This window comes from Jaculus jaculus, chromosome 10 (genome assembly GCF_020740685.1).
Source record: "Jaculus jaculus isolate mJacJac1 chromosome 10, mJacJac1.mat.Y.cur, whole genome shotgun sequence".
Taxonomy (NCBI): Eukaryota; Metazoa; Chordata; class Mammalia; order Rodentia; family Dipodidae; genus Jaculus; species Jaculus jaculus.
The window spans coordinates 38,898,849-38,909,383 of NC_059111.1; the positions used below are offsets into that span (position 1 = coordinate 38,898,849).

Here is a 10,535-nt window from a genome sequence, read left to right on the forward strand (position 1 = left end):
TCCTGGAATTGAATGACAATGAGAACACATCATACCAAAACTTATGGGACACAATGAAGCCAGTCCTCAGGGGAAAATTCATAGCACTCAATGCCTTCATAAAACAGACACAAAGATCCCAAATCAATAACCTAACCATCAACCAAACGGCACTGGAAAAACAAGAAAAATCCAACCCAAAGAGCTCCAGAAGGAAAGAAATAATTAAAATCAGAGCAGAAATTAATGAATTGGAAACCAAGGAAACAATTAAGGCAATTGACAAAACAAAGAGCTGGTTCTTTGAAAAAAATAAACAAGATTGACAAACCTCTGGCCAATTTGATCAAGCAAAAAAAGGAGAGGCTCCAAATTAACAAAATTCAAGATGAAGAAGAAGAGATCACAACAGACATAAGTGAAATTGGGAGAATCATCGGGAGTTATTGCAAAAACCTCTACTCCACAAAACCGGAAAATGTGGAGGAGATGGATAAATTCCTGGATGCATACCATCTACCAAAGCTAAACTCAGAGCAGATTAATCACCTCAATGAACCCATCACACTCTTGGAGATTCAAAAAGTAATAAAAAACCTCCCCCAAAAGAAGAGTCTAGGACCAGATGGATTCTCAGCCGAATTTTCTCAAACCTTCATGGAAGAACTCAAACCAATCTTTCTAAAACTGTGCCACACAACTGAAGAACAGGGAAAGCTACCCAACTCCTTCTATCGCACTAATCCCCAAACCAGGCAGAGATGCCACAAGAAAAGAAAACTACCGGCCTATTTCCCTAATGAACATAGATGCAAAGATCCTGAACAAAATACTTGCAAACCAAATCCAACACATCAAAAGCATTATCCACCTTGACCAAGTGGGATTTATCCCAGGAACACAAGTGTGGTTCAACATATGAAAATCTGTCAATGTAATACACCACATAAACAAGCTTAAACATAAAAACCACATGATCATTTTGATAGATATAGAAAAGGTCTTTGACAAGATACAACATCACTTCATGATCAAACCATTGGAAAGAATCTGCATGGTCAGTTCACAACTTAACATAAAGGCAATATACAAAGCTCCAAAGGACCACATAATACTTAATGGAGAGAGCCTGGAGGAATTCCCATTAAGATCAGGAACAATACACGGATGTCCTATTTCACCTCTGCTTTTCAATATAGTTGTGGATGTCCTAGCTCAAGCAATAAGACAGTGGCTCACAATCTTAAACAGTCACTGAACCAATGGGATCATATGAAGCTGAAGAGCTTCTTTACAGACAAGCATCTAATAAGCAAAGCCAATAGATTACCCACAGAATGGGAGAAAATACTTGTGGGTTATCCAACTGATAGAGGACTAATCTCTAGAATCTACAAAGAACTCAAAAATCTAAACAATAAGAAGACAAACACCCCACTCACAAAATAGGGCAAAGTGATGAACAGGCAGTTCACAGAAGAAGAAATACAAATGGCAAACATACACTTAGGAATATTTTCATCATCCCTAATCATGAGAGAAATTCAAATTAAAACAACTATGAGATCGCACCTTACCCCAATGAAGATAGCAAACCTCAAAAAATCAAATGAAAATAAATGCTGGTGAGGATGTGGTGAAGCAGGAACACTCATTCACTGTTGGTGGGAATGTAGGATGGTACAACCACTTTGGAAAGCAATATGGAGACTCCTGAAAAAGCTGACTATAAAGATACCAACAAACCCAGTTATACCCTTACTGGGCATCTACCCTAAATCCTTCGAACCACAGGCCAGAGAGATTTGCTCAACCATGTTTGTAGTGGCTCAATTCATAATAGCTAAAAGCTGGAATCAACCCAGATGTCCATCACTAGAAGAATGGATAACAAAGATGTGGTATATCTACACAACGGAATTCTATACAGCAGTAAGAAAAAATGACACAAAGAAAATTGAGGAAAAATGGTTTAACCTGGAACAGATCATTCTCAGTGAACTTACCCAATCACAGACAAAAGATCGACACACAGTCTCACTCATCTACAGCACCTAACCTGAATCTACCCAAGATACCTTACATACCCAGCAAGCACCTCATGGACTAGACAATAGGATGGATGGGGAGGGTGGGGAGGGCATCGAAGGGTGGATAACAGTAATCTGGACCCAAATGGCAATGGTACCATAAAATTCTACTTTCTAAAAGACAGACCAAATGACTGAACCTTCACTAGACCCTTACAGGAAACACCTGAACCACAAGACACTGACCTATAACCCCCACTACCAGCATGGGGCTATCATCCACAATGAGCTTTTGATCAGAGAAATGTGCAAGGTTTCTTAAAAGAATGACAGACTTCTGTCAGAGTATTTGATGACCCACCAAAGGTCAGTGATAAGACCCTATTGCTGAAGACTCCATACGCAGCTGACATGTAAAATGGAACAGCATGGCTGGAAGCCAGGAGAGAATCAGTCCGCCGACAGTCAGCATGTCTAGTGCCAGAAGGTGCTACATGGGCAACTGAGGGAAATGACCAATATCTGTCCAAGCAACTCATGGTCTAACCTACTGGGCCACTAATAACCTGGTGTGATGCCCACACAAGTGCAATAGTGGCACACAGCCATGGTGGGGAACCAAGTGCTCTTGATTTGACTAACTGATCCCCTCAGTGGCACGGGACCCATAGCTGGAGCTGGGAAACAAGTCAGAACCATATCCATACATAAGCCCACTCTCCGAAATCAAGCTACCATAAATCATGAGGTACCTATTAAACTCTCTATCAAAAAAGTAAGTGTTATATCAATTTTCTGGTTGCTAGCTTACTCTCCATTGGAGAATCTACTTCTCTTTTTCAGATAGATGCAGATTCTAAGGAGAGAGCAGTCCCATCATTCCTCAAAAGGGGTCCAACTGAAACTAAGGAAAATTGGCGAAACAAGCAAGGGTGCTGTTTTCCTGATGAACCGGATGCCAGCACAAAGGGGAAGGAGACCAACACAGAGAAAAATCAACTCCTACCAAACCAGAGAGCCAGAGCCTTAGAGGCCCCCAACACCTCAGCACTGAAGCAGACCAAAAATGAACCCAACATGGCTCAGGGAAATTTTGTGGAAGAGGGGGCGGAAAAAATGTCAGAGTCCCATGTTAGGTCATGATATGCAGAGACATTTATTGTACCAATAACTGTGGGCTAACTCCATAATGCATGACCCCTTTACATCAACAAGGAGGGGCCATTTGGAGGGGGTAAGTCATGGATGAGCCTAAACAATGGTACCAAACTGCCTGTATTTGCTGATAAGAAAACTAATTAATTAAATTAAAAAATAAAAAAAACACCATATAGTGATTGTACCACATGATATAGGGAAAAGGGTACCAGCATAAAGGGAAGTCACCAAAGCCATCCTCATTCTGAAGATATTCCTGTAGTTGAATTTTCAACATGAAGGTAGAGAAAATGCAGAGGTAAGCACATCAAGTAGGGAGAAATTCAGGTGAAAAGGTGTGCACATGATCCAAGAAGCAGACATTTTCCTTGTGATGTACTATACTTTGGCTTGTCTGTAAGTGGTGAATTATGTAGAGTTTTAGCTTATGAAGCAAGAAGGTACCAGTGACCATATTACACTGAACATGGAAATTATTTGAATGTGGTTTGTGTCGGGCACTGCCTGGAGCCCCCCTCTTTTCCCAGCAGACTCCAGTGGGCCCCCTCCTTCAGTGGCCTCCTTGTGATCCTGGAGGTCCCCTCTTTTCCCAACAGTCCCAGGGGTCTCCCTTCCCTTCTTTGCCCTTCACGTAGCCGGACTTGGACTCTGGCAGTCATCTCGGCCATTACCTCCACATGTACTAGACCGGACCCCACGTGAATGCCAGGGAGCAGGGTGGGCCACAGCCAGGTAGGGATGATCTAAGGTGTATGCAAGCCCCACCCAGCCACTACAGCACACCAAAAAGTTGCAAGAAAGAAAGAAAAAAAGGTCATGTTTAACTGAAACCTATGGTTAACTGAAGTTTTATGTAAAGAATATCATGCTTTGTTACATATTATAGATATAATTACTGAGCTTATGTTCTAGGTCAGCTTCAACTTATATAGAGGATACTTAAAAACAACAAAATTCTCTCTAAAGTTGTAACTTATAATTTGTCAGGCATTTTAAAATAATTTAGAGACAAGATTGTAATGTCCTGCTACTTAAAAGGAGGAGGCAACTGACCTGACTTCTAGGCCAGCCTGCCTCAAGATATCAACAAAATTTTCCCTAGTTACTCTTAATAAAATCATTTCCAGGTGTGTTATTGGTATTAATGACATAAAATTGTCTTTAGATTACTTGCTTGTTCATCAGTAACAGGATTAGTCAATTTGGTGCAGTTTTTCTTAATAGCCTTATAAGAAATGTGGTTAATAATGGTGTGAAATGGGTTGACTGAAGGAACTAGAACAGAAGTTTTCAATGTTGGGACATAGAATGCTTTAGAGTGGTACTTAGATCAGCATGTTAAAGTATGTGAATAAAGATGTGCGTATAGAGGAAAGAATTTTCAGGCTAATCCTAAACACCATGCCTAAAATTAGAGATTTTTCAACTGTTTACAAGTTCTTAAGGATCAAAAACTAATTTTCAGGCTAAAATATGTTGGGACAGCTTGTGTAAGCTTTATCAAATTTAAGTCATGGGTAAAACATAAAATTGTTTTATGTTAATAAAAATTTCTATGGTACATAAAATCAATAGCTATCAAGTTTAAGCCAAAATCATTGGTTGTCAAATGATGTCTTTTCTTTCAAAAAGATTTATCAATGGTTATATTAAAATTTAGCTAGATGTTTTGGTTCAAAAAAGACCAGATTCTGCTCTATTGAATGTAAAGTGACTGTCTCATTTTTGTCATTTTAAGTCTAGTGCTTATAACAAACTCTTAAGAAATATTCTGTACTTTAGGGTATAGCCTCATGCTCAAACAATGGTCCTCATCTGAGAAAAATAATATTCAAGCTCTGTGATTCTGTTTCCAATGTTCTCTGGGTAATTGGTACCCATACAGGTATCTGAACTAATCAAAGATTTTTTAAACACAGGTGCTAAGACTTTATACCATTTTACTTGTCCCTTTCTGACAATTTCTAGGTTAAATTAGTTTGTAATCAATTAGTACTGTTTTCAAGACTGGTAACAGGTTCTGCCTATATTTATAAATGTTAGATATTTAAGGTGTGAGATGTGCCTACTATACCTCAGATATATGGCTTATGCTGCCACAGTACAACAATTTAAAAGTTTGGACAAAACGATTTTAGAAGCCCTTGTGTCTTTTTTTCTTTTTTCTAAATCTATTTCAGTAATCAAATGTGCTCTATATGTACATTCATCCAGGTTGGTGTCACTTCCTTTTTAAGTGTGTTAATTATGTACATAGAAGCCAAAGCCAGTTGGAATCATCGGAGCAAAAGCCACCAATATTTTGGTCTGTACTTCCAGGTCATGAGGCCACTGGAGATGATGGAACATTTCTACACTGGTCCCCCTGGGGAGTCACCTGTCTTCCTGAGCAGGGAGGATTTGGAGACCCAAATAAAATTGGTGTACAGTCTGAAATGGGAGAGTAACAATTGAGGAGCAATCTGTCCTCCTGACTTCCCAAAGAAGGGAAAACTACTTGGCCAGCATGGCCCTGACTTATCCAGAAAACACCAGTAAGCTCTAGGGCTGATTCTGGGTCACTAAAGTCTCTTTGGAGAGCTATTAGTGACTTCCAAATTAATCCTTAATTAAATTGTGGCTATCTATATGGTCTTATACATTCAAAGAGAAATGTATAACCAAAGATAAAAAAATATACCTTAAATATATGAATGGCTTATTAAGTAATACAAAAGCTTTCCAAGAGGGGAAGGAAACAAGACCTTAAGACATCTTTTTCCCAAAGTTCTAATTCTATAATAAAAGAAAAACAACTATAGATATTAAAAGGGTTATTTTCAAATCTAGAATATATAAATAAGTTCTGATATATATATATATATATACATATATATATATATATATATTTGTATAGCCTTTAATGGCACTCAATGGCTCTCTATTATCAAGGTTAAATGTTGTGTATATATTTCTGACAACTCTGCTAATATCTCATCTGTTTTACAAGCCATGTCAATACTACTGTGCCATTTAATGAACAGTTCTGGAAAAAAAAAAAATCTCAGCCAGCTCATCCTCAGATGGTCCTGAGACAATCCAAGCCTGTCTACCTGGATTCCCTCAACCTCAAAAAGGCTGTGTGCTCAGTTCTCATTAACTCCTTACTTTTATTCTTTCTTCCCAATGTTCTCTTCCAATACTATCTTCTTACACTCACAGGTCCATTAGAATAGTTCCCTTCTCTGGGAGTGACTCTTTAACTGCAACAAGTCCCCACTTTGTGTCCCATTCAGCAAGAAATAGTAAGTGGTCTGATGTCTTCATCCCAGTCCCCTAAAAGCAGTTAGAGTGTCTTCTCATGAGAGGGAGAAATAAAGGAGGATAGAATTAGGGTGTAGCCTCCTGTAGCCTGGGGGGGGGGGGAGGTCCATATCCATGCCTGGAAACTCAGCCCCTTCTCCTGAAGGCTCTAGCCTGTGCCTGGCGGTGCCTGACAACTCTCCCTTTGTTTTTAGAATGGGGCAGTGTCATCCAAAATGAGTTCTTTATAATTCACCATATGTCCAATCCCCTTGGGTCCCTCCCCCCACCCTCAGATGCTTATAAACCCAATTCATTGATAATAAACTGAGAGAGCTGTTCAACTATTTCCTGGGAGTATTTTAGTACTTCTCTCTTCATGTGCTCATCCACCCTGGTTGCCTGGATGCCTTTGGGGAGAACCATGGCCGGACCCCAGAGCAAGAACCCAGAAACCGGGCTGGAGAGATGGCTTAGCGGTTAAGCGCTTGCCTGTGAAGCCTCTGAGGCTCGATTCCCCAGGACCTACAATAGCCAGATGCACAAGGGGGCGCATGCATCTGGAGTTCGTTTGCAGTGGCTGGAAGCCCTGGCGCGCTCATTCTCTCTCTATCTGTGTCTCTCCCTCTCTCTCTCTGTCACTCTCAAATAAATAAAAATAAAAATGAACAAAAAGTATTTTAAAAAAAGAACCCAGAAACCCACAGTTTGTTCCCCAAGGAAGCTTGCTTCTCAGTGTGGGGATGTTTGTTGATGAAGTCTAGTGATCTGTCCTTAACTTGCTTGGGTCATGCCCTCAAAAAAGATAAGGTAATTTTTTTTTTTAAATTAAGAACATACTTCATATGGATCCGTCATGTGTTGTTACATTCTTTTCCCTCCTCCCTGCCCCCATTCTACAGGGGACCCTCCTCAGTGGGATTGCTGGTATCCCCATGGGGTTGTGAGTTATGTGTTGTGGGAATAGCAGTTATTGGGGAGAGCATAACATCCCAACCTGTGGCTCTTACAATATTTTTGTCCCCTCTTTTTCAAAACTCCATGAGCCTTGGGGGGGTGTATTGTAAGTCTACTTCAGTAATGATCTCTTAGGAGCCTGTGGATTTCTGCTTTGGTATGTATCCTCAGTATCTGTCTTCTTCACCCTGGCGCTTATTGTCAGGCTCACCATGGAAGCAGCACTCTTGCTCATCTCCCCACTTCCTTTATGGTTTGTCCTGGGCCTTGACTGAGATGTGAGGGTTGGATTAGCTGCTTGGGTCTCACTACCTTCTGAAAAAGAAAAACGAATTCTCAGATGGAGAGTGATGACAGCATAGGTTAAATTGGATAAACTGTATTAAGTTGGGGAGTTTGATGGATATAGCCCCACTTTTAGCAAAAGACTAGTGGGAGCTTGACATTGGAGAGCATAATATTTATCTTCATAGGATTCAGACCTGGTTCTCAGTTACAGATATGGGTTCCTTTCCACTGAGTGGATTTAGCGAATCAGAAAGTCATTGGTTACCCCCCAAAGTTGTGTGCCACCATTGCACTGGTGTGTACTCCTTGTCAGGCTGGTTGCTTCTGAGTACCTTAGATCCCTGCGTGCTCACACAGTTGTTGACTACTTTCCCTCAGTAGCTCATGTTGTGCTTTCCAGCACTAGGCGGGCTGTCTGAGGATTGGCTCTCTTCCAGATTCTGTCCAGGTCTCTCCATGTATTGTAGCATATGGTATCTTTAGCAATAGAGTTATCTTTTTCCTAAGGTGGGTAATCAACTGCTTTGGCTGAAACTTGCCTGTTTTGGGAACTCATAGGTCTCTCTGATTTATAGATCAATACAAGTAGCACTGATTTCTGGTACTGCAAGTTAAAGATCAGAGCCATTTTTTTTTTTTTTTAAGGTTAGACTTTATTCCACACTCATCAGGGTCGTTCTTTTCAGGCACTCCCCCTATACTCCTATTGAGGGTTATATATTTTAGTCTACTTTCAAATAGAAAGGTTGCTATGGTACCAGTTCATTTTGAGTTTAATTTTGTGTTCAGTTTCTCCAACATTCCCCTTCTCTACCCCAAAGCCTTCCATCTCTCTTGTTTGGGCCTCAAATTGCCTATCCAATATACCAGCAACTCAAAGTGATACAGATTAGGAACTACAGATGAGTGAGACCATGCAGTGTTTGTCTTTCTATGATTGTGTTTGCTAAGTATGATCTGTTCTAAGGCCATCCATTTTCCTACAAATTTAATTGTATCTGAGAGGCATGATCAATGTATTCACATAAAATATCACCTAAATGAGCAGGAATTAAGATTGTGAATAGATTCAGTCAATTAATTCCATCTTTGTTGCTACATTTTGCTTTGTTTTATTAGTTTTGTACATGTCTTAAATGAATTTTGTTTGCGTTTCAAACATTCTAAATGTAATATGCATTAGGAACTCAAAGGTAGTAGAAATGTTCTTGTGTCCTGGGGTGGAGAGCAGGGTGGAGAGCTGGCCCAGGCCCACGTTCAGCAGCTGAGCGAAGCGGTGGGCTAGGCTGGTCACTTTTTAATTCGGGCCTCTGCAGCTCTAGAAAAACTGAAAACTCTTGTGTGAAGAGGAAGAATGTTTAAATCCGTCACATCTTCTGGAACTATACACACAGGAAATTTTGGACATGACATATTTTGAAGAGAATAAACTAGTAGATGAAGATTTTCCTGAAGATTCTTCTCCATAGAAAGTAACAGAGCTGATCAGTTTGCTTTCCGAATCAGAAATTTTAGTCAAAGAAAACAACATGAATTCAAAATCCTGTAATTTGCTCGATGTCTCTCTTGGAGAGAAGGACCCCTGCTATACAGGCATTATCACTTTGTAATGAAGAGAAGGGAATGGCTCTCAAGAAAATATAATTTGCTTCAAAATACCTTGTTGATGGAAACAATTGCTTGCTGAACATGTTAGATTACTGGCGCCCTGTCCAGTTAAATGAAGGAGTTTCTTTCCAAGACCTAGACACAGCTAAGAGACTGAGTGCAGGAATATTTAGTGAGGTTCATGTGCTGGCTATGATGTACATTGAAGAAATGTGCTACTGAGGAATTGAAGCATTGTGCATATCAACAGTCAGAAAGTTATGAAGCCCGTACTGGTGTTTCTGGAGCAGTCTTCACTATAGGCAAAGAACTGTTCGATTTATGAAAAGGAGGAGAAAATTTTTTGAAAAAGTATGTGTTTGTATGTGAAGGACCTCTGAAAGAACAAGAATGGAATACAACAAATGCAAAACAAAATTTAAACTTCTTTCAGCATTGCTATAACTAGTAGCTCATTTCATCTTTGGCAAATTAAAAATACCATTAGGTGGAAAAGAAAGTTTCAGGAAAGACTCACTAACACTGATAATTGAGAACACTATGCCACATAAAGATATTCAGTATGGTTGTCATTCTTTAAATGCTATCACCTATCATCATATAGACTTAAATCTGTGAAGAAACAATTCTTTCATTTCTAGATTGGCATACATGTTATTGTAATTCATCTTGAACTATATATAATCCTGCCACTAGTGAGGAGGAATCCAAGTTAGCTTCACAAAGTTTTTGTCCATTATTTTTGGACATTATTGTTTCAATGTAGGAAAACTACATGAAGCATAAGATTTAATCTTCTTTTCTTCTTCTTTTTTGTTTATTTTTTGGGTTTTTGATATAGGGCCTCTCTCTAGTCCAGGCTGACCTGGATATCACTGTGAAGTATCAAGCTGGCCTGGAATTTATAGTGATCCTCCTACCTCAGTCTCCTGAGTGCTGGGATTAAAAACATGTGACACCATGCCCAGCTAATCTCCTTTTCTTGAATTTTACTTTGCTTAAAAGATTAAAATCAACTCACCCCATTGGTTCACTTATGTACTATGGGTATTAACATAGGCAAAATGAAAGATTCTGACTAATATTCAGATTTCATTTCAATAAGGTGAATAACAAAGATCACAAAGGAATCGTCGTGCTTATGTTGCATGCATTATAATCGTGCTTCAATTTTTAACTTACTCATAAAACTTCAGAAATTATTTTCTTACCTTGATTAAAATTAAATTCATG

General features: G+C 39.4%; 1 pseudogene; it reads left to right on the forward strand.

Moving 5' to 3' along the window:
* Nucleotides 1–3,442: 3,442 nt before the first annotated feature.
* Nucleotides 3,443–9,750, forward strand: LOC101599079 (annotated as a pseudogene).
* The last annotated feature ends 785 nt before the right edge of the window (nucleotides 9,751–10,535 follow it).